Consider the following 26,399-nt stretch of genomic DNA (forward strand, 5'->3'; position numbering starts at 1 on the left):
AATACCTGAGGTGATCAATGTAAAAAGAGGAAAGGTTTATTTCAGCTTACAGTTTTGGAGGTTTCAGTCCATGGGTGTTTTGACTCCGTGTTTTTGTACCTGTGGCAAGCAGGGCAGAGAATGAGTGATGGAGCAAGTTGTTTACTTATGGTGTGTAGGAAGCGAAAGGAGGAAGAAGAAAGAGTGAAGGTCCCAATACCCCCTTGAAAGCCACTCCTTTGGTGACCTCACTTCCTCCCACTAGGCCCCGCCTCTTAGAGATCCCCCATCTCCCAGTAGCCCCAAGCTGGAGACCAAGCCTTTGACACGGGGGCCTCCAGGGACACTGCAGGTCCAAAGTACAGCAGGCATATGCAGCGAGTATGATCAAAACACAGCATCATGGAACGCCATGGGGAAGTCATGATTCGTGGAAAGTTCTCTGGACTTCAGTGCTCCACTTTTCTGCATCCTGGAAACAGCACTTCATTGTCTAGCACAGATGACACCCCTTGAAATACTTTGTGTTTCTAATTTGGTTCATAGAGTAGCGTAAAAAGCAGAGTTTCATTCTGCCCGAGCACTAGACCATTTAGCGTTCTCCATGAGAACCATGGTCAGAGAACAAACCTAGTATTTATCTAAAAATCAAAGACATCTGACCTTTTCTCTCACTTTCAAGTTGGTGGGTGGTAGCTTTTCATGCACCTTTAAAAGCTGTCGTTTTGATGAAAAGTTACATGCAGCACTTTCATTGTGAAGCTGCTGCCCACTCAGCACACGCTTGTCTGGTGCCCGGGCCAGTGCTGAGCTGGGGACATCACTGAGGAGCCAGTGAGACTGCAGTGAAGCCCATGTGCAGGCACGATCAGCACATGGGACCAACAGGCTCCACATGCCGCAGGTGCTGAGAAGAAACACAGAGGGCTTGGGTGGGCTGTGGAGATGTCCAGAGGTGAGGGTGGGCATCTGCAGGTGGAGTTGGGGACGGGCAAGCAAAAAGAGGTGCAGTAAGCAAAGGAACAGAGGCAATCACGCCTGCATTAGAGACCCGCAGCGCCACGTGGGTGGGCAGAAATGTGCACTCTGGGGTCCTAGGAGGGGGTTGGGGGAAGGTGACTGAGGCTGGAGAGACAGGGGCAGGATTGGCTCACCAAGGCCTTCGTGCTGCACGTTAGAAAGGTAGATGTTTGTGGAGGAAAGTTACACACGGTCACTGAAAACCTGTCAGGAACGTGACATTACTGCATTCTCGTTTTTAAAAGGATTAGTCGTTCCTGGGTGGAGGATGGATGGGACTGAGGCAGGACCTGTGCGGGAGGCCATAGGGAGAGCAGCTGTCTGTGTCTGGAGAGCAGCTAGCCTTCACATTCTCTTTGGGAACATTTGTCTTCCTGGGAAGCAGCAGAGCCTGGAGTTCAGAGCCCCTGGAGAATTTGGAAGCAGGGTGCTGAAGGAGTTGGGATGTGAGACCGAGGAGGAAGATGAAATTTACGGGCGAGGCAGGAAGTGTAGGGAGACATTACTTCCGGGCCAAACTGTAGCTCATCTCAGTTTATTACTTCAAAGACACAGTCTATTCTCTACAATTCTGAAGTTTAAAAAAAAGTTATTGGTACTTTTAAAATTTACTTTGAATTTGGCCACAAAATGTATTTGGCAGCACAATTTTACCTTCACTGACGTTGTGATATTTCCATTGTCCTGTGTGTCCCGTTAAGTGTCAATATGCATGTCTCTCTGTGCAGATACTTTGCCAGGTTTGGTCATGGTCCCACAGAAGGGTTTCCTAGCAGGGCTGTGTGCCTTTGCTATTGCTGATGCTTCTATGAACTGGTACTGTCCACTAGCATTTACACAGTGTACAATAGTTTTCAGGGTATTTCAATGTCTTTTATTCCAGTTGATATTTTTAGAGACCCATAGGAGAGACACTGATACTATCCTATGGTAAGCTCATTTAAAAATTGATGACAAAATGGTTGGGTAAACGCTCAACTCAAGTTAAGGTGAACTCAGCTTTACAAAATACGACTGAGAGTTGTAAGGTAGGCAAGGCATTACTTTTAAGATAAGGAGCTAAAATCTCAACCCCTGTAATCCAAGCTACTCAGAAGGCAGAGGCAGGAGGATGGTAAATTAGATGCCAACCCAGGTAACTTACTGAGATCTTGTCTCAAAATAAAAAATGAAAACATCTGGGGCCGGGCACAATGCAAGGCCCTGGGTTCTGTCTCCAGCACTGCAAAAGAAAAATCATTAGGTGACCTGCCTAAAATGGCCTATGTAGGAAGGGGTCAGCCTGAAAGTTAAACCTTAATTTCCTTTCTTTCTATAACTTTAAAGAAAATAAGCAAAAATCTCACAGTGAACTTCACAAGGAGTGGGAGTTCTCCCCCCCTTTTTGAGTTCTATAGACTTTTCTCCGGGGATCTTGTAAATAAAAAATCAAGATAGATTCCGCTGTGTCTGATGTGACTCAGATGTGATGCTGTCTGACAGCAGCATGAATAATAACACTTTCATTTATTCTCAGTGTGAATGAGGCTGAGAAGAGTTGTCTTTATTATACAAAGTTCTTCTGCATTTGTACATTGGTAATTTCTACTATAATGTATTGGGTTCCCCCTCCCTGGGTGGACTCTGTCTGAAAAGCCTAGTGTGGCAGCTGTAAGTTACATTCTACCTCGTAAGATAGTAGAATGGTGGAGCTTGTCACTGGGTAAGATCACTGAGGTCTATGTTTCTAAAATAAGAAGCTTTTTACGCATGTATCATAGAAGAACATTGTGTCCCAACTTCTGATCTATAGCATGCTTATTGCTGAAGTCGACATCCTAATGTTACCAAAAAGTAAAACCCTACATCACTTATTGATTTGCACTCTGTTAAAGTGACAACAAGCTTTTTGGTTATGTCTCTCAGTGAAAGAGCTCACTTATCGGATTTTCAATTTTCCTACGTTGTGTGAGGGTAAACTATATGGATGTAGACTTGTGTGTGTCAGCATCCGGTACAAGATTGGTAATTCCAGTGTACAAATGAATTCTGTAAGTATGGGGCTGGCTTACTCAGATTATTAATTTAATGGCAATGGCCACCCTGGGCCCATTTATCACAAAATTCAACAGAACACTTAGCTTTGGTTCAACTTCAAGCAGCGTTGGAGAGAGGGAAGAAAAGGAAAATATCTTTTGTGACTTCTCCTGGATCTGTAGGCAAATCATTTATACATGTGTATGACTACAGGAAGCACAAGCTAAAGTGGGATTTCCAGCCTAAATAGTTCCCCCAAGTCATGATGATGATGATGATGATGATGATGATGAAAGAAGAAGAGCAGGAGGAAGGCAATTGGAAGTAGAAGTTGCAGAATGAGGAAAAATGGAGGAGGAGAGGAAAAAGGATGAAAACAATGATAGCAAGTTAGGGTGAAGCTCAGTTTTACAAAACATGACTGGGAGTTGTAAAGTAGCTAAAGCATTACTTTTAAAATGAGGAGAGAGAATCTCAACCAGATCATTCTTTGCCCGAGTTTGCATACCACGGGATTCGAGGAGCCAAGTTCTAGCTCATCTGACTCAAAGGTCAATAGGGAAAGTCTCTCCACTTCAGATGCTTTGACTTACAGTGGCTTTTCAGGTTTACAGCAGGGCCAGCATTCCCTTTACACCATTCCCTTGTTCATTTTCTGAATCCTCACGAATATGCAGCACATTATTATGAAATGCGCTGTGTGTTTGTGTAATGATTTTGCTAAGTGGCAGAAATGTTCTGAGCACACAAGAGGTAGGCTAGGATAAGCTATAATGATCACTAGAGCAGGGTATGGAGTGCATTTCTGACATATGGTATTTTTGACTCAGGAAGGTTTATTAGGGTGTCAATTGATCACAACTTGAGAGCATCAGTAATTGTCCCACTATGCTATGTGTAAACAAACAAGAGACGATGCCTGCTCTTATAAAAATAAATAAATACTGTTATACTTGCGGCAATTAGCTTGCTAGTGTCTTAGTTTTCATTATGGCAGTTGTTAGCTCTGCTTTCTTTAGGATTTCCTTAGATTGAGTTTTACTCATACCATAGGATGCGTCCTTCCCTACCCTCTTTCATTTTCTCACACTTTTATTTAAGATTTGTATCTATTATAAGATTTGTATCTATTTATGATAAGATTTTATAAAATTTATTTATTATCAGATTTGTATTATAAGATTTTTATCTAAGATTTATTATAAGATTTGTATAAGACTTATTTAGATTTCTTTCTCAGAAAAATCAGAGGAGTAGATTTCTCTTCCGGTCTACCCTCAAATCAGCTATACAGCTACAAGAAGCAGAAGGGCAGATCACCTGAGTCTCCTTCTTAGTCTCCTTCTAAATCTAGCCAAAGAAACCAAATGTCAAATCATGCTTTGCCACACATGATTAAGATCCTCTGTAATCTTGTGGATCTTTTATAAATAAATAATATGATAAGCACTTTTAATTATTAGATAAATTTTCATCCATCAAAATAATGTAAACTCTTAGAATTTGTGTGGAGTAGAAAAAATCCTAATATTCCCTCCAGTGAAATGATAAAGGGAATTGTATGAGTTCGAGCTAGGGTTCAAGAAAATAAATGTGTTTTATATATTTTACATCCTCCATGAATTTGATTTCTATTTAGGTCATGTAAACCTGAAGCATTACCAAGGGGAAAATTTGCTTCTGCAGCATGGGTCTGCTATGAAGATCCTTAGCAAATGCAAAGTTTGACATTCAAACAAAAGGAAGCCAAACAAGACTGATAAAGAGATGGTAGAAATTGACTGCGGCTGGAAAAATACAAAGTAGTGCAAACACCCATCCCTTAAAGTCTATTCAGAAATGGACTGCTGGCTGCTTGGGGCCCATGCTGCGGGCCCTGTGCGGTCGCGTGCAGAGCTACTTGCTGTAAAGGGAAGGGATGATTGGATTCAGGTTCACAGGAAGTGCAGTTTAGAGGAGGGTCACCCCTCATTATTTCAGAGCAGATGATTCCACGGGGTTCCATGGGGTTTCTGCTATTTTTTTCCTTTTTAATGATGCTTGGAGAGTATTCAGAATTCAGTTGCTTTTGGGGCTGAAGTGAATGTCTGGGGAATGCGAGACAAGAGCCCTGAGAAATGGGAGGTTTGGGGCTGATGGTGAAGATGTTAATGACGATGATATGGTTTGGAAGTTCAGTGTCTTATTAATCATACACCTAACTTTCCAAGAGACAAGGAAAGGTGGAGAAGAAATAAATGAATAGAAATAAAAATAAGGGAACTCTACTTAGTCTAGGCCCTAGACTCCATGGTAACTCATCTGTTCCTCTTTCAATATAATGCAGTTTCTTCTCTGGTGAATTTCCTCTTTAAAACCCTGAATAGAAGAAGTTGCTCAGAAAATACAGTCCTGGGAGAGAGCCAACAGGGTGCCCGAGCCCGTGATTGTACTCCTTAGGAATTTCTTGGGGAAGACTGTTCACTCTTTCCAACTCCTTCTGTTTCCTTCCCTGAACGATTTCACAGTGGGGGTAGTCTCAGAGGGGACACATGGGGAAAAATCACCAGGGAGAGAAAACCATGTGAAAAAACATTGGTTTTAAAGCAGAAAGTTCCAAATACATATGCAGAATGGAACCGAACAGAACTCAAACAGTTGCAGGTTCTGACGGGAACGTTAGGAAAGAGTCACCGGATGGTTCCCTGTTAACTCCGGAGCACTTATACTGTTTTAAAAATATCCCACAAACCTTTGCCTGACAAAAGAAGGGTATGAAATAAAGCCTTAGTCTCTGCAGCGACAGCCATTCCATAGCAACCAGCCTGTCAATCAACACCCGCTTCATCCAGCTACAGAAAGCCCCCAGAAATAAGTGTCAAAAGTCTTATGTAGGTTCCAAATTTCAATCAAACTTTAAAATAAATTAAAATAAGAACCCAAACACCCACAGCAGTCACAAAAAGTAAATTTTGTTTGGAAAGGAGGGAAAGAGAGGTTGGAAAAAAAAGACAAAGGCCACACGAATTCTTCAAGCAAACACAAGAAGGGCCAGACGGGAAGGTCGGCACCCGTCCCCTGTCTTTGCTGTCGCAGATCAGGCGTTGTGACCCAGAGGGCCACCACTGCTCCATGGTCAGCTTCCACGTTCAGTGTCATCACAGGTCCTCTCTCTGGTGCGTGGACGGCAGAAGATGACACACAGAAGATGAGACACAGAGCCAGTCTGCAGTCGGGGGAGCGCGTGCTAGGTCACTCTCAGAGGGATGGGCTCTCCCGGCCCTTAAATGGCCCCCTGTGCTACCTGAGGTCCTCTATGCTGCTGAGGTGTGCTCTGTGAATTTAGCACTAAACAATTCTCTCCTCTTTTATCCAGAGATAAAACACATCTAAAGCCTTCTATCGCACTTCGGGGATAAGCGATTTGACTTCACTTCTCTCTTCGATGATCCCTAAATTACCTAGCAGAGGGGCATTGACGGCAGTTATCAGAGATTATGGAGTGTTTGTCCTTCAAAAAGTGAGAGCAGGTTGAGTTAACTTGTTAAAATGTCTGTGGAGGTGGAAGCAAAACAACAAGGATTAGAAGCTTTCACGGCATTCTTTGCCAAGTTCAGTGTAAAGGTCACTTGACATCGTGTCTGTTCTTAACCCTCTACTTTTTGCTAATGACAAATGCATGTTTTAACCCATCCTTTGGCATCTGCCTGCTCCGTTCGCTCAGGAATGGGCACCATAGAGACATGCTTCTTTTCTCAGTGTCTAATAAAGACAGCTATGTTAGTCCTAGTTTGCAGTTGAACTGGGTACCTCCCCCCCAAAATATGTTAGAGTTCTAACCTCTCAGACCTCAAAATGTGACCTTATTGGGAGACAGATTGTTTACGGTGATAGCCAAATTCAAATCGGGTTATCAGGATGGGTCCTAATCCAGTAGGGTTGGTGCCCTTATAAAAATGGGAAAGTTAGACAGAGACAGATACACACGGGTGAAAGACACTGCGAAGAGACTCAGAAGAGTCACCTGGAAGGGACAGTGAGGGACTAGAAAACGTGCCTGAGTCAGAGCCTGGGGTGGGGGGACCAGTGAGCACCTGGAATTTGGGGTTCTGAGCCCCAGAAGTGAGCTAGTCCATGTCTGTCATCTAAGTCCCCGAGTTGCTTATGGCATTCCTAGCACACTCAGGAATCCTACGCTAAAAGGTGGCGGTGGTCAGAGAACTCAGAGGAGAGGGAGCTGTGATCTGCATCCACAGTCCGGGAGGGGAACTGGCCTGAGAACAGCCCCGCCAGTGTAGTTACTGAGTGCTGTGTTCAGATCTGGAAGGACCCCAAAGCATCAAGCATTCAGAGGTGAGGCTTTTGGAGGGTGGATGGCTCACCGGGCTGCTGTACTCATCGGCGCATCCGTCTACTAATGAGAAAGTGGCTGAGTTGTGCTGTTGGGAGGCGGGGCTTGGGGAAGGTGAGACCTGCCAGGTGGCTCTCCCTCCCTGCTCTTCCCTTCGTGCTCTGCTTCCTGACCAGCCCTCCTCTACCTGGGCCCCTCTGCCATGCCATTTCTGCCTTGGAGCAAGCTGACCGTGCCCTGTAACTGTGAGCCAAAATCAAACTTCCTATTTTATATTTCCAGTGTCTCCACGATGAGAAAGTGACTGAGACATTGAGGACAGCAGTCAGGGATTGGAGTAGGGTTGGAGAGGCAGCTTGAAGATCCCGTGGAAAGAAGAATGAAGAGATGTCCCCGTGCTTTCCAGTCCCTTTAGCCTAAACTTAGCCTTCTCTAAATTGCAAGTGTCATTGTCAATTTCTCACCACCAGTAACTCAAGCAAGGGTTTTCTAATGCTGACAGGTTAGGAGCTGTTCCCAGGGCTGCCAAGCTAAGTGAACACCAGTAGCTGTTTCTACGACAGTAATTGGGTTCGTGAACCTTCTTGTCCTCAAATTCTGTGCACTGGAGATTTGGGGCCCTCTGGTCCCTTCCTATCATCATGTTTACTATTGACCTCAGCAGATATCTATTGTGTGCCTCTTATGGACATAAACACTTTCCAGCTTTATTAAATTGTCAAATTCTCAAGGAAAACCAAGTCTTAAGTACTATAGAAATAGATAGGCTTCTCAGAAGACTGGCCAAACCTTTAATGGCCATACCAGAATAATGCACTTCTAGTTGGAGGCAGAATTATTGAGAAGCTGATGAAATTCAAGCAGCAGGTCACCTCCCTTGAATGGGCCCCTTCCAGAGTTTTGCTTATAATTTTATATTTGTATTTGTCTTCTTTTGCTTAAGGAAAGTCTTTATCTGCTTGAGTTTCAGATACCTCCAAGTCAGGATGTTTCCCTAGTTCCAAGGATGGTGGGCAATTTAGCAGTCAGGAAGTCCTGCAAGGACAAAGAGAGGCAGAGAAAGAAGAAGCTAGAACAATGCTAAAAAAAAAAATCAGAGCTGGGTCTAGGGGTGTGGCTCAGTGGTAGAGCACTTGCCTATCATGTGTGAGGTGCTGGGTTTGATTTGCACCACTGCTGTATTAGTCAGCTTTCCTGTTGCCGGACAAAACTCCTGAACCCTGCAACTTAAAGGAGGAAAGGTTTATTTTGGCTTATGGTTTCAGAGGATTTAGTCCATGGCCTACTGGCTCTCAGACCAAAATCTCATGGTAATAGGATCTGGCAGAGCAAAGCTGCTTAGATCATAACAACCTGGAAGCAGAGCGGAATGGTGCCAGAGATTAAGGGGTGAGAGACCACGTATAGACCCCAAGGACACTGGGTAAAATCTGGAGTGGAGTTCCATCCCCACCTCCGTAACCCACTCACACACACCCAGATGTGCGCTGCTAATCTCCTAGCTGGCTCCCAAGCCAATCAGGTGAACAGTCCACCTTAACCTCACAGCTGAAAAGACAACCAGGGCTAAAGATCTAGTGTAGTCTAAATAAGCCAAGTACTCAGAAACAAGTGGTCACTGAGGAGCCCGGGCAGAGAGCAGGGAAGGAGGAAAGCAATGCAGGTCAGTGTGGGCTGTCAGGGAGCACAGGAGAGTCATGGAGGATTTGGGTGAGGAACTAGACACGTAGCACTTGGCACACGTGTGTGAATTGTGCATGCATGAAAATTGCTGGTCTCCTTTCCTGAACAAAAACCATTCCTAAAGCAAGGAGCAGAGGGTATAGGCACTCGACTGAAATGAGGAATCCGAATGTTTGATCCCCTTCCAAAGGCTTTCCATGTAGACACCCAGTGAGTTCACTAATGAATAGAAGTGGGGTGGTATGCAGCAGTTTAGGCCTTGAAACCTCTGTCGCCTCCAGAGCCAGGGCAGTGGTTCAGCTTATTTCACAGTCTACCATGTTACCACTCAGGCTCTGAGGAAGCCCAGCTTTGCTTCAGTGGGTCCTCGCAGTGACTCCTGAAAGCTGGTGTATTCAGTATCAGAGGACTGTCATTTCACCTGGGTCTTCCTTTCATGCTCCAAAGCAAGCCTAAAATCAGGAGAAGCAGGTTTGGAGGCCTGGATTTATATGTGCCTTTTGCTTGGCTCCCTTCAGTGATCGGCAGGCGATGTGTCATTTTCTGTGGAGCACGTGGGCTGGTGGCTGGGAAGCGAGCTATTTATAATGAGGCTTTGCGTGTGTGTGGATATCTGCGTAGTGAGCAGATCAGATGGTCTTGTGCGTTAACGGCGTCTGTCAGGGACCCTGGAAGCCTTGGAGTGAAGTTATGCGCCGTGGCTAGTTGGACTCTGCAGACCCCTGCACATGCGTGCGAGCCTACCAGTGCTCATGCCTAAGATCAGAGACCAGGTCTCGTCTCTCTGGAGGGAAGGAAGGCCAAGGAGCCAGGGCCTGATGTTTTAGAGAAGAGAATCAGATTCCCCCACCTTCCTTCCCTCCCACCTTCCTCTCCCAGTTTCCATATATCTCACTTAACCTTACTTCCTGCAGTTTCTGTCCAAGGTCATTGCTTCCCTGGTCTGTGGCTGTTTTAGTTAAAATCGCTTAGCCTCTTCAGAAAGTCATTCAGTGGCTTCTTTTCTCCCCGGGTGAAATCTGGTGTGGAGTTTCATCTCTGTCTTCCATCCGGGACCTGCGAATGAACACAGCCTTTGCCAATGCTCAATTCTTCATGATGATCACCGCTGGCCCGTGGCCTGATGGGTAGTGTGTATGTGGGAGGATTCTTTTCAGCAGATTTTTCGACTGAGGGGTAAATGCACCCCCAAATCACACCGGTAATCCAAGCCGGCCACCTCATTTCTGACGGCTTCACAAGGCTGCTGTGCTGCAGAGATGACTGCGGGATGCCGGGCCCACACTGAGCTGTTTTGGCTGCAGGGGTGGCTGCTCTTTCTCTCTCTCTCTCTCTCTCTCGCCTTTTCCCTCCAGCTGCTTTTGTGCGTGTTTTCGTCTGTTGCTAAAATATGTTTCTCAAAAATGTGATTAACAGTCATTTTCAGACCCAGATATTGGCTCGCCTTCACCAAAGAGACCCAGCGTGCGAGCAGGCAAACGGCAACATAATGCGAAAAGGGGTGCATTTGCTCATGGGGATCCATGCTCGTCTCTACATCTGCCCCATCTCTACATCTCTGGGGCTGGCTGGGATCATCCCTGCTCTTCTGATTTGCTGATGTTTCCCCTACAGTGAAATCTTCCATTTTGAACCCCATAAATAAAAAGGTCCCCTTGGTTGGTCTGATGCTTGTGCTCTGACTGTGAGAGTAATGTAAAATTTGAAAACTGTGCCCCATGGGATCTGCCCACAGGAGGCAGGAATATGGATGTCTGGCACTCTGAGGGTCCCTAAGCCACTCTGGGACCTGAAGCGCTCTTGCCAAACACCACTGACAAGAGTCAGTGCAGCCGACACAGTCACAGCGCAGCACCAAGCAGTGGCCAGTGTTGGGTTTGTCTTATAGCTGCTGTTTTCATCACCTGTTTTTCGAATCAGGTAAAATACTGAGGTTTTCTGAGTTCTTGCGATAACTCTGTGTGCCTGGACCTCTGGGCGGGAGAACTGGAAAGCCCAAAGCCAGTGACTTAATTTCCACAGAGGAGTCACAGCGGCCTTGGCCTGGTCTTGAAAAGCTCCCACTGTCCGCCATCTAAGATCAGAGCTCAAAAGAACAAGCCAGCCTGTGCTAGGTGGTCTGAGAGAGGAGAGGCAGCAGGAAGCGTCGTGGTAACAAGGAACCTGGTTGAAATTACGCGGAAGGAAATGAATGCAACATGTTGCGACGTGAGCCATTTCTTACCATGAAGGACAAGGTGTGTTAACTGCTTCCAGATAAATGCCTGGACACATTGGAGAGCAATCCTGGGAGGGCAGAGAGACTTGACCTCTAAGGTCCTTTCTCCAGTCTCTCAGTCCTGTGGCGAGTACTTGGCTGTGGGTGAGGAGATGTTTATGTAAACACCAGTGACTATATAAGCAAATCTCTCTACCGCAGAAGCAAGTGGAATTTGTCTCAACTCAGCCCCAGTGGAAAACCTTACAAATGGAGACTTCATTGGTAAATCGAGAGCCACTGTCCCTCAGTAATAAACGAGACCTTTATAATTTCGGTGGGAGGAGATGGGATGTTGTTGCACATAGCAACTAGTCACAGACACCTGAGACCTTTAACCACGCAAGGCCATCGACAGCCACCTGTCGGTGGGGGAGGGCTCAGACTCAGTCTCCAGTCTGCACTTCCACCGAGCGTGGATTCTGACCGTGGAGAATAATAGAGTGAAAGTTCTGCATTGGAATCAGAAGTCTGCGTTCTAGACCTTAGCTCTTGGTTTAGCTCTGTAAACCTCCATCTGTCCCTGAGCTTCACTGAGACTCAAGTTCCTTGTCCGTGGAGTGGAGAAAAGCATCCTTGCCCTGTGCTCACCCCATTCGTAGGGCGCATGGAGGAGGTGAAGACTTTAGGTTGTGCTACTCTAGGCTTGGGGTTGCTCTGACCGGAGCTGTGGGAGGTGCCCAGTTCTACTGCAGGGTCTGCTGGAGCCCAGGGGGCAGTAGGAAGACTGTGCTGTGGGACCAGACCCCTGTGCGGAGGGGCTGAGGGCTTGGGGAACCTTAGAGCGACCTCCCTGCTTGTAAACTTTCCACCAAAGCTCTTCCCTTGGACATACCATGAACCACATGATGGCCTCGTTTTCTTTTGCATGGACTCTCGCTCGAGTCCCGTGATCGGCTTGGGATGTTTTGTTTCTCCCTCACCCCTGACTGTCTGGCACATGGAGGAGTGTTTGGTGTGTAGCACATGCACCGTATTTATACACTGATGAGTGGGAGAAGGAGGGAGAGAGGAAGGAAAAGAGGAGGGAAGTTTGTTGATCTGTCCAAGCAAAAACTTCCTTGATCGAGACTGGGGATTTAGCAGTGGTCCGGCCACCTGCCCTGCAAGCACAAGGACCCGAGTTTGATTCCCGGTACAAAAATAAAAACCAACTTCCTCGATAGGTCCAGAAAGCTTGGTTTCCTCAAACAAGAATAAAACAGGAAAGGAAAGAGGATTTTGGAGAGAGGTAGTGATGATAAAGATGTTTACAAAACTGATGTTCTTAACTCCCTCATCCGCCAGAAGGAAGTTATACATGGGTTTTGGGAATAATCCTTCTAAGTCATTTCAGGCCCTGAGCTGAAGAAGAGGATAATGTTCCATTGCCACTGTCACTGAGTTCCAAAGTTTGCTATGAAAATGTCATTGTCTTGCTGTTTCTTTCCTTCTCTTTGGAAGGGAGGCACAGTTATTGAGTTAGCAATTGCATGGCAGGGTAAGAAAATACCTTGCAAGTTTTCCATTGGCATTGAATGGCGATGTGCTCTCCTTCCTCTCTTTCTCTCTCAATTTCCCTCTAAATTTCCAGGGGAATTGAGAAATTACACGCATAGTCAGTATTTCAGGGGGCATTGAAATATTCCCTTTGCTCTTCTTATGAGTATCCTGTGGATTTAATCTCTTATCATGGCTGAACTCATTATAATTCTTTGAAAGATCTAAAGAAAAATCCTGATGGATGATTTAAAAGATTAAATCACACAGAATTAAAGTAATTATTATAAGCCTTAAACTAGTGATATGATTTTTCAAGTATATCTGGGGAGGCTGCAATAAATAAAACAGGACAACAGCTCAAAAAATTACTCTGACGACAGTCCAGTTTACTAATTTGTTAAATCCACCAGTGTTACTAAGCCAGTTCCAAAGAGTGCACTATTGGCTACACATGGCCTGGAAGACTCACTGAAGTTATCTGTATGTTACAGACTTCAAATGGATAAACTGTGGGTGGATTGTAGCTCAGTGGTAGAGCTCACATTTAGTATGAGCCGGGTTCATTCCCCAGCTCTAAATAATTAGTTAATTAATTCATCAAGGATTTATGAATAGAATAAATTTACATATATACCATATATATCAGATAAGCGTATCACCAATAATTAAATACTGTGAGATTTTTCACTTCCTAATTCATTATTTTATTCAGTTATGTTTTATTTCACATTTTAAAGGATCTATGAATTCATTGTTAGCATGATAAATTATAATTGACTATTGAACCTATGTTTATTTTTCTATACCTTGTTGGAATAGACAAGAAAACATCTAATCAGCCAGAGGTACTCAGTTCTATAGTTTCAAAGCCATTTCTATTCAAACTTGACTTAGCTACATGAGTTAAACAATAGCTTTTGAGTCCTAAGAGTAAAGTGGTTCTACTACTAATTATTAATTACCACTTTACTGAGAAGAAATGGCAACACAGTTGGGACAAAATGTCCATGGATAAAGGCTACCTCGGTCTACGTAGGAGGGGAGGTTGGCTCTGCTGTTGGCAAGTTAAAAATATGGGAAGGAGTTCTTTGCCTGTTAGCTTGCAGGGTCTACTTGACATGCATAGAAAAGGAGAACAATTTCAATGAAGGACGATGTGGATTTAGATACAGAATTTTTTTCTCATCCTCAAAAGACCTATTTAGTAACCAACTCTAATGTCACTGTGCAGTATACTCAGAGAGAATTTACAGTACTGTAGGTGTCAGGTGGTCTATCTGTGGAGTTAAATGTTACGAACACCAACATGTCCTGTTTGGTTCATATTGACATTTGAGAAGAAGAACATTGCGGAGCAAGTTCTTCGATACGTTGCTCTGTCTGTTTAGCATTATTGCCAATGCCCCAAGACTTTCTTGCTCCTTGGAGGGTTTGTCTGTGAATCCCAAACAATCGGGATTGAAATTTTTATTCACCGAACTGGTTGCTGTCGTGTGCAAACCCACACTGACTTTAGCATAAGGGGACCAGGATTCCAGTCTTGATTTAATATTTAATTTTCCAGTCCTGATCTTGGCACTCTTTTTTTTTTTTTCCGGTACCGGGGATTGAACTCTGGTCCTTGCTCTTGTGCAGCAGGCAGCGAAACCACTGAGCTAAATCCCCGGCCCGATCTTGCTGCTCTTAATCTGTTATTCATTCTTGGATGAATAACAGGAACTCTTCTGGTCTGGATCCTCTTTTTAATTTTTATTGTTACTTTTAACAGAGCTGGGGATTTGAACCCTTGTGCATGCTAGGCAAGTGGTCTGTCTTTTTTTTTTAGACAGTCTTGCTAAGTGGCCTAGGCTGGCCTTCAATTTGTAATCCTCCTGCCTCAGCCTCCTAAGTAGCTGAAATTACAGACATACACCGCCAATACACCCAGTTGGCTTGATCATTTTTAAAGGAGATGATTGGATCTTGAATAGTTTCCCATGTAGGATCCTTGGAGAAATTAATTTGGGAATGACCCATTTTTCAGGATTTAAAAAAGCTAATGAAATTAAGACATAAAATCGCAATGTGCACAAGCTAATCTTGTTGGTTTGGATTTGAGTTAGGATTACATAAACTCCCCTGCTTTTTTGATAGTGCTGAATTGTCTTAGGCTTCATTTCTAATTCCTTCTCTTCATGGCCTCCTGTCCCAGCCCTGGCCTCTGAGCTATTCCTGGAGTTAGCCCAACTGGGTCCTGCCTGAGGCTGTTTGGATGGCTAGCTCCCTGCTTGAAATAGTCTTTCATACATCATTATGGTCAGCTCCTTCCATCATTCAAGTCTTTCCTAAGTGTTACCTTTCCAACAAAATCCACACCAAGCACACTATTTAGATCGCCTGCCTGGACCAGTGAACCTGAGACACACTAGGTCTTTAAAACTGGGCCTGGATGACGGAGTTGTTAATGAAGGCACTCGAGAACTACGCGGCTTTTCACTGTGCAGGGCAGTTGCAATCTTCCTCTGGGTGGGTTTGCAGACAGTTGGTCTGCATGGGGTCTCTGATAAAGTGGGAACATGCTTTATTTCTGGGGAGTTTCCTGTCCTTCAGAACCTCACCTGGGTTTCCTCCAGTGTCACTGGAGTTCCAACATTAAGAAAGGAACAGGAGAAAAGCACTTTACTAAGGTGTGATACCGGGAACAGGTTGGTATTACTTACAGAAGGAAATTAATTGAACCATTTCTGTACACATTAGGCAAATTGTTTCACTCCAAGTTAAAAAGCAGCTTGGGAGTATTAAAGTATAGGGTGCCTGTCTGCACTTTATGATGGTCTTAGCTTATGACCTTATATCGCTTTTATTTCTCTATTAAATCAAGATATATTTCATTGAGGCTGCCATGTCACATAACACAGAATGGCTCATTTTGGTCCCTGAGACCAGGACCGTCCCTGGTTGCATGGAGAGGTGTGTCTGTCTTTCCCATGTACAGGCCATAGACAGCTGGTGTTTTGACTGCTGCAGGCTTCCGTAGACGGAAACGGGATGGTTAGGCCCTGATCATCAAAGTCCAGGGCTCCCCCCAAAAACCTCTACTCCTCTGAACTTGAAAGCCCTTACCTTCTCTGGGGGTGTCCCTTGCCTTGGAATTAGTGCAACAGGAGACAAGTGAGCCTCTAAATTCTATGAAACATAAAACGTAGATAAAACAGAGAGACAGAGAGAGAGAAGGAGGAGAGAAGAGAGGGAGAGAGAGGGAGAGAGAGAAGAGAAGAGAGAGAGAGGGAGAAAGAAGAGAGAAGAGAGGAGAGAGAAGAGGGGAGAGAGAGAGGGAAAGAGGAGAGAAGAGAGAGAGAGGAGAGAGAAGAGAGAGATCTTTTGCAAAGGGGAAGGGGACCTAGACACGGAGGGAGGGAGCAAGGTGTGAGAGGGAAGTGGATGTAAGAGGGATTAAGATCTGCCATGCACATGGACCAACTCCCCACAATGGATGTCATCACCATGTGCTGCAAACATGCACTAATCAAAATAAAAGTTAAAAAAATAAAATGCTCAGTAAAGAAAAATAACTGTTATGGATTAACCTGTGTCTCCCCAAGAAGTGCCAAAATCTAAATCTGAGCATGATTGGAAGTAGATATTTCTCAATGATGAAGTTTAGGTAAGGTCTTTAGCCTGAATGGTACATAAGAGGAACCCTTGTGAAAGAGAGAACTTTGGGTAGAGACCGAAAAATGTCATATGAAGGTTGCAGGTACCGAATTCCCACAAGGGCAGGTGAGCCCCCAAGGCCAGGAGAGGGCTGTGGGAAAGATTCCAGTCCACCCCCCGAAGGAGCCCGAAGTGCTGAGAGTTTGATTTTGGACTCCCTGGAGCAAGGAGACAGAGGCTGTGGTTTGAGGCATCCAGTTGCTGATCCTTTACCACTGCAGCTCCAGCAGACAAAGAGAGTAACCATTTGCTTATGCGTAATAAAGCAAGCATTTAACAGTGCTCCACTTGGCACATTGTACACTGGGAAAACTGAAAGCAAAATGGGATAGATGGAATAGATGGTGCTCAGGTAACAGAGCACAAGTTCAACTGCATTTCCTCTGACTACTCCTTGTGAGTTACAGTAGCTTGGTATTGATGGGGCTTCTGCAGGATGACTGAGAATATCATCTGGGAATTGGAGAGAGGCAGGAAGAGGTCCCTCTTCGGAAGTGAGCACAGAAACGGTCTTGCCCAGAATCTTTAGTTAGAGAAGGAGGAACTGGAGTTGAATACTTTGTCATCCTATAGGACCCAGAGGCTGGGGAACAGCCTTACCAACTTACCTCTCAATTAGTCCAAGATCTGCACCCAGTCTTTTCTTTTAATTACATTGCTTCTCACAAACTATGAATCCTCACTGAGTAACTGCTCAGTCCATGTTTGGTCAATGAGTAAATGAATCTAAAGATGTTTAAGGTAGGATTTTGGTAAAACACCACATCTCTTTTCACTCCTTTTTAAGGAGGTAAGAGAGCTACATCTTAGACTAAGAAGAAAAATGAGGGCTGTGGATTCAGATGGACTTGGGCTGGGCTTGAATCCCTAGGTGCTCACCTTGCAGTGTGATATCAGCAAGTCACCCCCCACGCCTCAGGCCCACGTTCTCCGGGACAGAGACGAAGACATCTTGCAAATGCCATGGACGTAAGGGCAATGTATGGAAAGCCCGGGGTGCAGTTCATAACATTTGCTCAATAAATAGTGGTTCTTTTGATTTAACTATTCTTAAAGGTGGTACACATAGGAACGCTGTCTTGACCTATGAGGTGTGATAGAAATATATGGTGAATGTTGAAATTAAAATTATTATAGTAAAGACACGTTCCCATTAATTTCCCCACAAAATGCACCTTGTTGTTTTGAATACACTTGTCCCATCCTTCTTGCCACTTTCTGAAGCAGCTCTGGAAGTGCTCTTTCTTGAGTGTCCTCACAAGGTGTGATCAACAGTACAGTGAATTGTGCTGCTGAGCACCATCAAACGGGGCAGCACGTAAATACATGACACCGTGTCCTCATCCACCTTATTCATAGGATCTGGCACAGTGTGACTCCTGGCTCTTCCCTAAAGTGGAAACGATCATGAAAGGTAAATAGTTTGAATTTAGGACATTAAAACAGCCAGGAGAGCTGAATGCACTCATAGATGAGAGCTTCCAGACCTGCTTCAGAAAGTGGCAAGAATGATGTGTTTTCATAAGTGAATGGGGAGTAGTTTGAGGGATTAATGGTGATGTGTCATTTTTTAAATTTAAATATTCACCCCATTTTTTTTTGGTACCGGGGATCGAACTCGGGTCCTTGCACTTGCAAGGCAGGTGGCAGAACCACTGAGCTACATCCCTGGCCCACACCCCATCATTTGATCATGGCTCGGACACCTAAACTCTGCGGCCAGCCGGCAGGTACAGTAGTGTTGGCTGTCCCTTAATAATGACAAGGGCCGACCCGCATCAGCTCTGGTCTCCCTCCGGCCCTCTTTTTGCCCTGGAGTTGACCATTCCTAGGCAGATAATTGAGGGCAGGCATGCTGCTTGTGGTCCAGAGAGGACAGAGCAAAACCAGTTCACAGTGAGACTTCAGTCCATAGCCTTCGCTGTCTGGATACACGGCTGCACTTGACCAGAAGTATCAGGGTCGCAGGTACCTGGAGCAGGCCACATGTGACCAGCTCAGAAAAGTGGCTGGTCAGCTCCAGCCCACAGCTTGGGGGCTGCAGGAGCCGCTCAGATGTGACCATCCATATTTGCTTCTCTTTTCTGAAATCTACTTTCTCAAAGGCTGGCTGTCACCCAGGTTCTCTTGATGGTCATTTATGATTTGTCATAATTTTTGCAAATTTTGTAAATATAACAAAATGCATTATACATCGACTTAAATTTTTCTTACTTGTCCAAAACATTGGAGATCATGAGATCCAGAAGTTTGTTGCATGCAGCATAGAGGAATATTTCAAATGGTCTTGTACATAGAGTGCTTGGCGTGAACTCCTGTGCACATTGCAGAGACTAAACCCACTGAAAACTGATTCTTGATTGTGATAGTAGAAATAATATTAAATGATAATAGAATATCAGATAGTAGACTATCAGTAAAATGTTAAAATCATGAAGGACTAACAAAGCAATAGAAAGTGTTATAAATGGGCTTCATATTTGCAAATAATGACTTAATGTCTAGATGCAATATTCTACTTTCAAAACGTACTTTTAGACCCTTAACCCTTAAAATGAGGGTAGTGTAATAGAAATAGTTAGAATGTAATTGTTCTATGTTGGCAGGCAAACAACACTGGCAAAGTGTAGAGAAACCGTATTGTTAATATTTGAAAGTTCATTTCTATTTTCTTTCTTTTGTTTGTCCTTTTTCTTACATCTTTAAGGAGTACAGAATCATAGCCAATGTTAATGTCTACTCTTTGGATGAAAGACCTATTGTACATTTTAGGCATTTAGCTTTTCTTGTGTTTTATTACTGGAAACAGTTGCTTGAAAACAAGGTCCTTGTTTTGTAGGAAGTTAGCTGTCTCCGCTTGAAATCACAACTCTGCGTGGTAACAAAACCAGTGCCTGTGATGTCAGCAAGGTAGAGAAGAAGCCGCAAAAAGTAGCAAGTCACTCAGTCCTTGGGAAGCAAAGATCTGTCTTCCTACAAATACCCTTAGTGAGGGGCTGGGAGGAGGACAAACCTGCGCAGGTGGAAGAGTGATCCGTGCTGCCTTTTTAGAGAAAAGCCAGCCAAACAGATGACCTTTATACTTCTCTCAAGGTTAATGGGGCCCCGCAAAGTGGTAATGTAGTAAGTGGGGCTTCTGGGCTGTCCCACCAACTCATGTATTCCTTCATCCTCTTCCGTCTGTTAACTTTGCCAGCACTGTGTGGCAGAGGAGCGTGATGTGGATTATACAATGCATTTAGATGCCGTCTTCCTTATTTGGAAGACGGTGCCATACAGGAGCATCAAAAATATACAGGAAAGATGATCTCAGAGGTAAGAAATAGCTTCTTCCTTTGTTCAGATTAAGTAGGGAGCGCCGATATGTAGCCCCAATGTGAAACACTGAACGGTGAGCATTAGGAGAGACTCCTCATGTAATCTAATCACCAAAAGTCTAAGACTTGGATAACTAGATGTCAAAACTTGGGGATTCCCTAGGACCCGGTGGCTGAACTGTGCACTGGAAAGGGCCCTGCTGTGGACAGAGGGGAGCTGCCCGTATCTGGGGCACACACTCGGGCAGGAGGGGTGGTCTTGGTCCCTTCGCTGCACAGGCTTAGTGGCTGTCACTCCCTGCCCTAGTGGCTGCGGGGACCTGCTCTGCAGAACGGCCCTTGCGGAGCTCTTGAGAGGCCAAGTGTGCAGTGTTATCAGGAGGGGCTCTTTACACCGAGGGAATCAATTTAGAATGACTTTAATGGGATTGGGAGTCAAATGCGGTAGAGCCCCATGACAAAGAGAATTTAAAGTACCCTGTATTTATTATGCCTTTCTATCTTTAATTATGTCTGTCTTTAATATTCCACTGGTAGCTCCTTTAATGTTTTTCTTCCCCATGTTTTTGGCATTTTTATGATTTGCAGTTCCATTCTAAATGGGCACATGTCATAATGTCATCTGATCCTTTGGGGGAAAAAAGCACCCCCGTTTTCTGTGGCTTTTGGCCAAGCTGTATGATTACTTTTGATTCTGATATTTTTTTCTCAGATCATGTAGCCCCGTGCAGTATGAAGTACAAGGTTGTTTCCAATTCGACGAAGAGATTTAGTGCATTCTTTGGCGACCTCCTTAAGGAAGTGGCTGGTGGCTCCTGAGGTTGGCCTCTTAATGTCCAATCCAGGCTCGCTCAGCACACTGAGGATGCTTAGTGAAGGCTGGCTCTCAGTGTTTAGAGGGTTCTCTCCTCACTGACTGGGTTGGCAGTGCACATAAAACATGGCAGAATGAAAGTGATGTCTAAATATGTTCACCTTTTGGCTTTGCCTTGACTTTTTACTACTTCTCTTTCATTCTGTCATCTACTCAGTTAGCACATGAGGCCCCTGCCATGCGCAGATTCAGGACCCACCGTCTCTGTGTCTGTTCCTGCCTGTTCTTTCTGAGTTCTCCTCTGATTGATCCCCACCCTCACATAGATGCTCCTCCTGCTGTTGCCTTACTTTGTCCATTCTTCCACTTTCCATTCCTTGTTCTCGTTCAGCCCTTACCATTTCTACTTTCAGTCTCCTGCCCATGTATTTCTTATATTCTCTTTTTAAAGGCATGTCATCTCTGTCTTCCTCTTCTTCCTTTGCGAAGTTCAAAGGAGCAGAGGCCTCCATGGTCACCCAAGAAGTCACCCAGTTTCTCTTCCCTCTTTCCAAGTCCATGTTCAGGTTTTCTTTATGACAAGCACTGGTCCAATCTATTCCATTGTCATTATCAGGTCATGCCCAAGACTCTTCAATCAGGGATAGACTGCCCTTTTAATTTTACTTTTTAAAATAAAAGGCTTCTTCAGTGACCAGGGTTAATTTTCCACAGTAGCCTAGCTTTTGAATCCTGGCATTGGATGGAGACTTGGTCCCCTTTTTCTCTATTTTATATGCAGTGGCAAAAGGAAAACAATGGGATGGGATTGGGTTACAACATTGGTTGACAGTAGAACTGAAAGAGAGGCAGTGCTGTAAGCCATTCTTAAAATTCTGACCTCACTTAATCATTCATATTGTTGAACTCTGGATCCATATGAGGGGCCAGAGCTTTATCAGCGAACACAGCTCAGGCTCAGCATGGGGGAGCTACTGTTCCCTCACAGCGTAGTGAGCAACCCGGCAGGCTTTGAGGACAGCGCCCAGCCCGGCATGGGGAAGAGCCGAGGTACAGTCCTAGGGAGAAGTGACAGTCATGCAGAGAGGAGAAGGGTAACATCCCAGGAAGTGGAGAACATGGAAAGGCCACAGTCCTTGTCCATGGAGGAAGCTTAGTGCAGAAGAGCTGGACAGGAGCTGCAGGGCTCACCATGGCCCTGTCAGCTGTGCTGAGGGCATGGACCTCTTCCTGAAGGTTAGGCGCCCACTGCTGGGTTATAAACAGGAGAGTGACATTTCGGGAGCCGCTTTGGTAGCGTCCTGCAGATGATGGAGCGAGACCAGTCAGGGAGACAGACCGTCCCGAGAGAGAGATGGCCGTGGCTTCTCTACACTGGTGGTGGTGACAGAGGGCAGGGGTGACCGATTTGGGGTCCATAGAGGGCGAGGGACAGGCCATGCTGCTCTGCTGGAGGCAGGAAAGGAAGGACGGGCTGGGGTGAAGAACGGCACAATCTCCTGGGTCCTTGGGAAGGAACTATTTCTTTCTCTTTTTTTTTTTGGTACTGGGGATCAAACTTGGGACCTTCTGCTTGCCAGGCAGGCGGTGGAACCACTGAGCTAAATCCCCGGCCCTGGGAAGGAACTATTTCTGGGGAGTTGTCTCAGTTGTCTTTGATCTTTAAGTGCAGGCTGCGGCTCCTAAAAGCCTCCAGACTGACATCTCCAATGACGAGTGGCATCTCCTGTCTCCTCATGGCACACAGCAAGCCGGGCTTGCAAAGGTGCGCGCGTCTGTTTGCAGAAACCCTGCTCGTCAGGAAGAGGAGCGTGGGGTGGGGGTGCAGCAGACCCGCAGGCTGAATGGTTTGAGCTGAATTGAAGCGTTGTCAGGTGAAAGGTTCAGATGCACGCCTCGGTGTCCCCTATGAATGTGTTCAGTCAGAAATACCAGGCGTGTGTGTGCGCACATGTATGTGCATTTGTGAGTGTGTGTGCGTGCAGCTCACCTCTCTCCCAGCTGCCCCATCATGAGGAGGGTCTCCTTTAATGCCTCTAAGATGACAGTGAGATTGTGGATGTCTAACATCCAGGAACTAGAGAAAACCTGGTGGCCTGTCTTCCACCCAAATAAGCCAGTCAGCTGTTGGTGATGATGATTTCTTTCCTCGCTGGAAGTCTGAACTGGTGACTTCAAAGTGGGTGACTCTGTGGTCAAATCCCTGAGCTGTGGAATCTACTTTAAACTTGCTTCTTAAATAACCTACTGGGGGTAATGCAGTTAGCCAGCTCAAAGATGTGCTTGCAGCGAAGGACTCTCAGAAATGCACTTATGCACATTTCATTTAAAAAAAAACTGCAAGGAGTAAAATGCGAATGAAAGAGATGATTCATTTTATTAGGCCAATTAAAACATTGGCTCCTGTTTTCATCCATCATACTCATGAAATAAAAATATATTGGAGAAAAAGTGATATTTACCGCAGATAAAATTTAAAATAGAAGGCAGATGAAAGTCCATTTTTCTGAAAGAAGTAACTGAACTCTGCTGTAGGTTATAATTCAGGCAGAACCTCATCATTATGGACCAGGAGCTGGAGTGAGATCATCGTGGAACCAGAGCCAGAGCGAGCGCACTCTTCTTCCCACTATTTTTTGAGGCACAAATGTAGCCAGGAGTGAGTCATTCCACAGGATCCCTCGGCGGTGGAGGGTCTTGGATATAAATGGGCAAGACTGTGGTGCAGGAAACCATCACCTTCACCTAGGATCTACCTGCCTGCTCGCCCGCCCGCCTGCCTGCCTGCCCACCCGCCTGCCTGCCTGCCTGCGGTGAGTTCAAAGAAATAGATTCTCTGATTCCAGTCTCTGCCTTAGGCCACGTCCCTACTGCAGGGCGCTTCGGGTACTCAGAGAGTCCGCCTAAAGCCGACACTGCTGCACCAACTCCAAGTGATGTCGCCTGTCCTCGAGCTGCAGATGAGTTATATAAAAGTAGCCTGGGACAGGAGTAGTGTGTGTGGCCCTCACTTGCCATTGTGAAGGGAGGGCTGGAAACTCTGGTCTACTAGGTGAAGGGAGGAAGAGGAAGGACAGGTAAGGGGGGTGGCTTCCCCTCACCTTTTTGTTTATTCAACACCTGTGGGGCAGCCTAGGGTACCTGGAAGCGCACGGGACTTAGAGAAATGTGGGTCCAGTTTCCTGGGGCTGAATGGACTACTCTGCAGAGTTATCTTAAAGAGTAGATGAAATCATCCATCCATCATCCATCCATCAACTACTTACTGAGTATTTCCTAATTGCTAAAAATCCACTTGTGAACAATGACAACAGAGTCCCCACTTTCGTGGAACTTAGATTCTGGTTGGTAGCGGTAGACCTAATGGGCAATTTAATAACTATCCGAAGTATCAGAGGGTGGTGATAAATCAGGGTAAGGACTGAGAGGGGCCGAATGGAGGTGATGTGCAGACCTGTAATTGGGATGTCCTTTTTGAAGTAGGAGGTGACATTGTGAGAACGGAGAGGGAAGAGCCTAAGGCAGCACTAGCTCAGGGCTTGCTGCTTGGGTATTGCTGGGTCAGTGGTCATGGTCACTGAGAGTATCGTGACTCTTCACACTATCACTGATAATAAGGATATACATTCAGCCCACGTGTCCTTTGAAAATTTGCAGTCTGTGAAGTATTATTGGGAGTTTGGTTCAGAACACATTATAATGGAATTGTTATTTTCATGTACAATTTAGAGGCAGCTAAAAGAAATTTTAAAGGAAAATTAACAAATGCTGAGTGACCTGTGTTGTTAAATATCTTATGAATTTTCCCATTAAGCAAACATTTTTTGATCAGCTACCTGGTATTGGGGAGAACTGCTGGGTATCAGGGATCCAAAAATGTGAAATAGAATCTTTGCCCTTGGGCAGCTTATAGTTTTTACACCTAATAAGTTAGGACTCTTCTGCTATTGGTCTTCCTAGAATCTGCAAGAGGGATTTGTATGCTGACGAGGCTCGGAGAGTTCAGAAAAAAACAGGCTGCACTTGAGTGTTAACTTTGATGTTTGTTTAGTTTTATAAAATATGTAAGAGGCTTTTCCATTAGTGAATAAGACTTTCAAAAAGCTTTCAGAATCTCATGTCACAAGTAGTTAAATATCGCTAAAGGGGAGTCACGGGGACTGACAGGTCAGAAGCTTAAGCACCGAGTGCGGTTTAGGGTGTGTGGCCAAAGTACAGCCCCTTCCTGACTTCATTGAGGTCACGCAGGCCCAGTGGATTCATTTGGTCTGAAACATCCAGACTTCATGCGAATCCAAAAGTCTACCTGGCAGCTGTCCTTAGTCCTTAGTCCTTTGGCCTTTGTGAGCAGCATATCATACCATGTCTGGGGAGGGTTAGGGACAAAAATCCCAGTGCCGGGGCATCCCAGTGACTGGATGAAGGAGAACTTCGGCACAGTGACTGATACTTGAGAGTCACATATGGGGTGCATTAACTGGCAAACACAAACCACACCCAGAGATTTCTTTCTAGAAGCAACACTTGCTGTTAGGAGGTTCTAGCCCTTGGGTCCAATGAAGCAACTACTTAGTGGCCCACCCTGATTTCTTCTAATATAGCTGTGTTTATTACATTCTATCTTTTTTTTCTGTTTCTGGTTCTTCAGGGGAATAGTCTCTTTCTTTTTCTTCCCTCTCCTTCCACTCTGAGTTCCTTTAGTTTCTATTTATTTATCCATCGATTGTCTTTTTCCATTAGATGGGAGACCCTTGTGAGGGCAGGACCTTCATGTTGCTCATCATTGTCTGCCTAGTACTTGGCCCAGATTAGATTCCCCATGAATCTTTGCTGAACTCAAGAATTTTACTGATGATAGATGACAACGGCAGCACCAGAAACAAACCCCTGGGTTCAGAAGCTTGAGTGACTAAGGAGATAAAGCCTGTGGAACCAGAGCAAGCCTTCTCTGTTCAGATCCCAGAGCGCTTGTTGCTCTGTGTAGGACCAGAGCAAAAAAACACAAATTTAACTCTTTTTCTAAACATTACGGTCCAGAATTGGTGCATGTGCCAGATGTTAAGAGATCAATATAGGTGAGGCTAACATTTTTTTTTGGCATTGATTGTTTTAAGTGTTTTTCTTAACTTTCTATTTTTGCAACTTGAGTAAGGACTGCTACTGCTTATTTTAATAATAGGATCCGTGGGTCCACGTTACAAAGCATCCATGTTTTGGGCTGGGAGTGCACACTGATTGACATTCGTGCTCCTAGAAACATCACCTTTGCCCTTCTTGTCCTTCGGGTCAATACCCGTCAGTTACACCACTTGCAAAGTCTGGATGGTTTGGCCAAGAGTAAGTGGATGCAGGTTGGAAAAAAAATCTCTGATTGTGTTCCCTTTGAATTCAGATGATTTTAAGAGTTGTGGAACTGTGCGCTGAAACACAGAGTTTCTTACTTTCATTCTAAATCATCTAAGCTAAAGCCCGAATATTTTTCTCAGAAGGCAAATTTCAGGAAATTTCAAGTGTCCCAGAAGTCAGTGATACCAAAGAACTCCCCAACAAACCCTTTCCAGTGGGAAGTGACTTATAAACTTCTGCTGTAGGGCACGAGTGGAAACCAAAGCACACGGCAGGAGCACACTTTCGTCTCTCCTTGGAGGGTGATGGGAGCCCTTGCCAGGCAGTTGAAGATAGCTGTGCACCAAGTGAGTGGGAACTGTATGAGGGAGACTTGGTGCTGAGTGGTGACACACACTTGTGTGTACCCTAGAAAGCATATTTTCACGTATTGGTTGATGATTTTAACCAGAGAAAGGGGGA

General features: G+C 45.1%; 1 protein-coding gene across 8 annotated transcripts in view; it reads left to right on the top strand.

Annotated features, from left to right (window-relative positions):
* The window catches only part of Esrrg (estrogen related receptor gamma), a 538,714-nt gene that overhangs the window by 60,811 nt on the left and 451,504 nt on the right, over positions 1-26,399 (top strand). The window contains exon 3 of one of the 8 annotated variants that reach the window (XM_087209789.1): positions 23,127-23,404. The exons of 6 other annotated variants lie outside the window; for them this stretch is intronic. The gene's annotated coding sequence lies outside the window, so the exon portion shown is untranslated. Of the gene's footprint in view, positions 1-13,455; positions 23,405-26,399 lie in introns of those variants that run through there. One more of the 8 variants, XM_087209784.1, reaches the window with a different exon arrangement.

The sequence above is a fragment of the Heterocephalus glaber genome, unplaced genomic scaffold (genome assembly GCF_053883595.1).
Source record: "Heterocephalus glaber isolate CG9 unplaced genomic scaffold, H.glaber_assembly_v1.0 deba00001067, whole genome shotgun sequence".
NCBI classification, from domain to species: Eukaryota; Metazoa; Chordata; class Mammalia; order Rodentia; family Bathyergidae; genus Heterocephalus; species Heterocephalus glaber.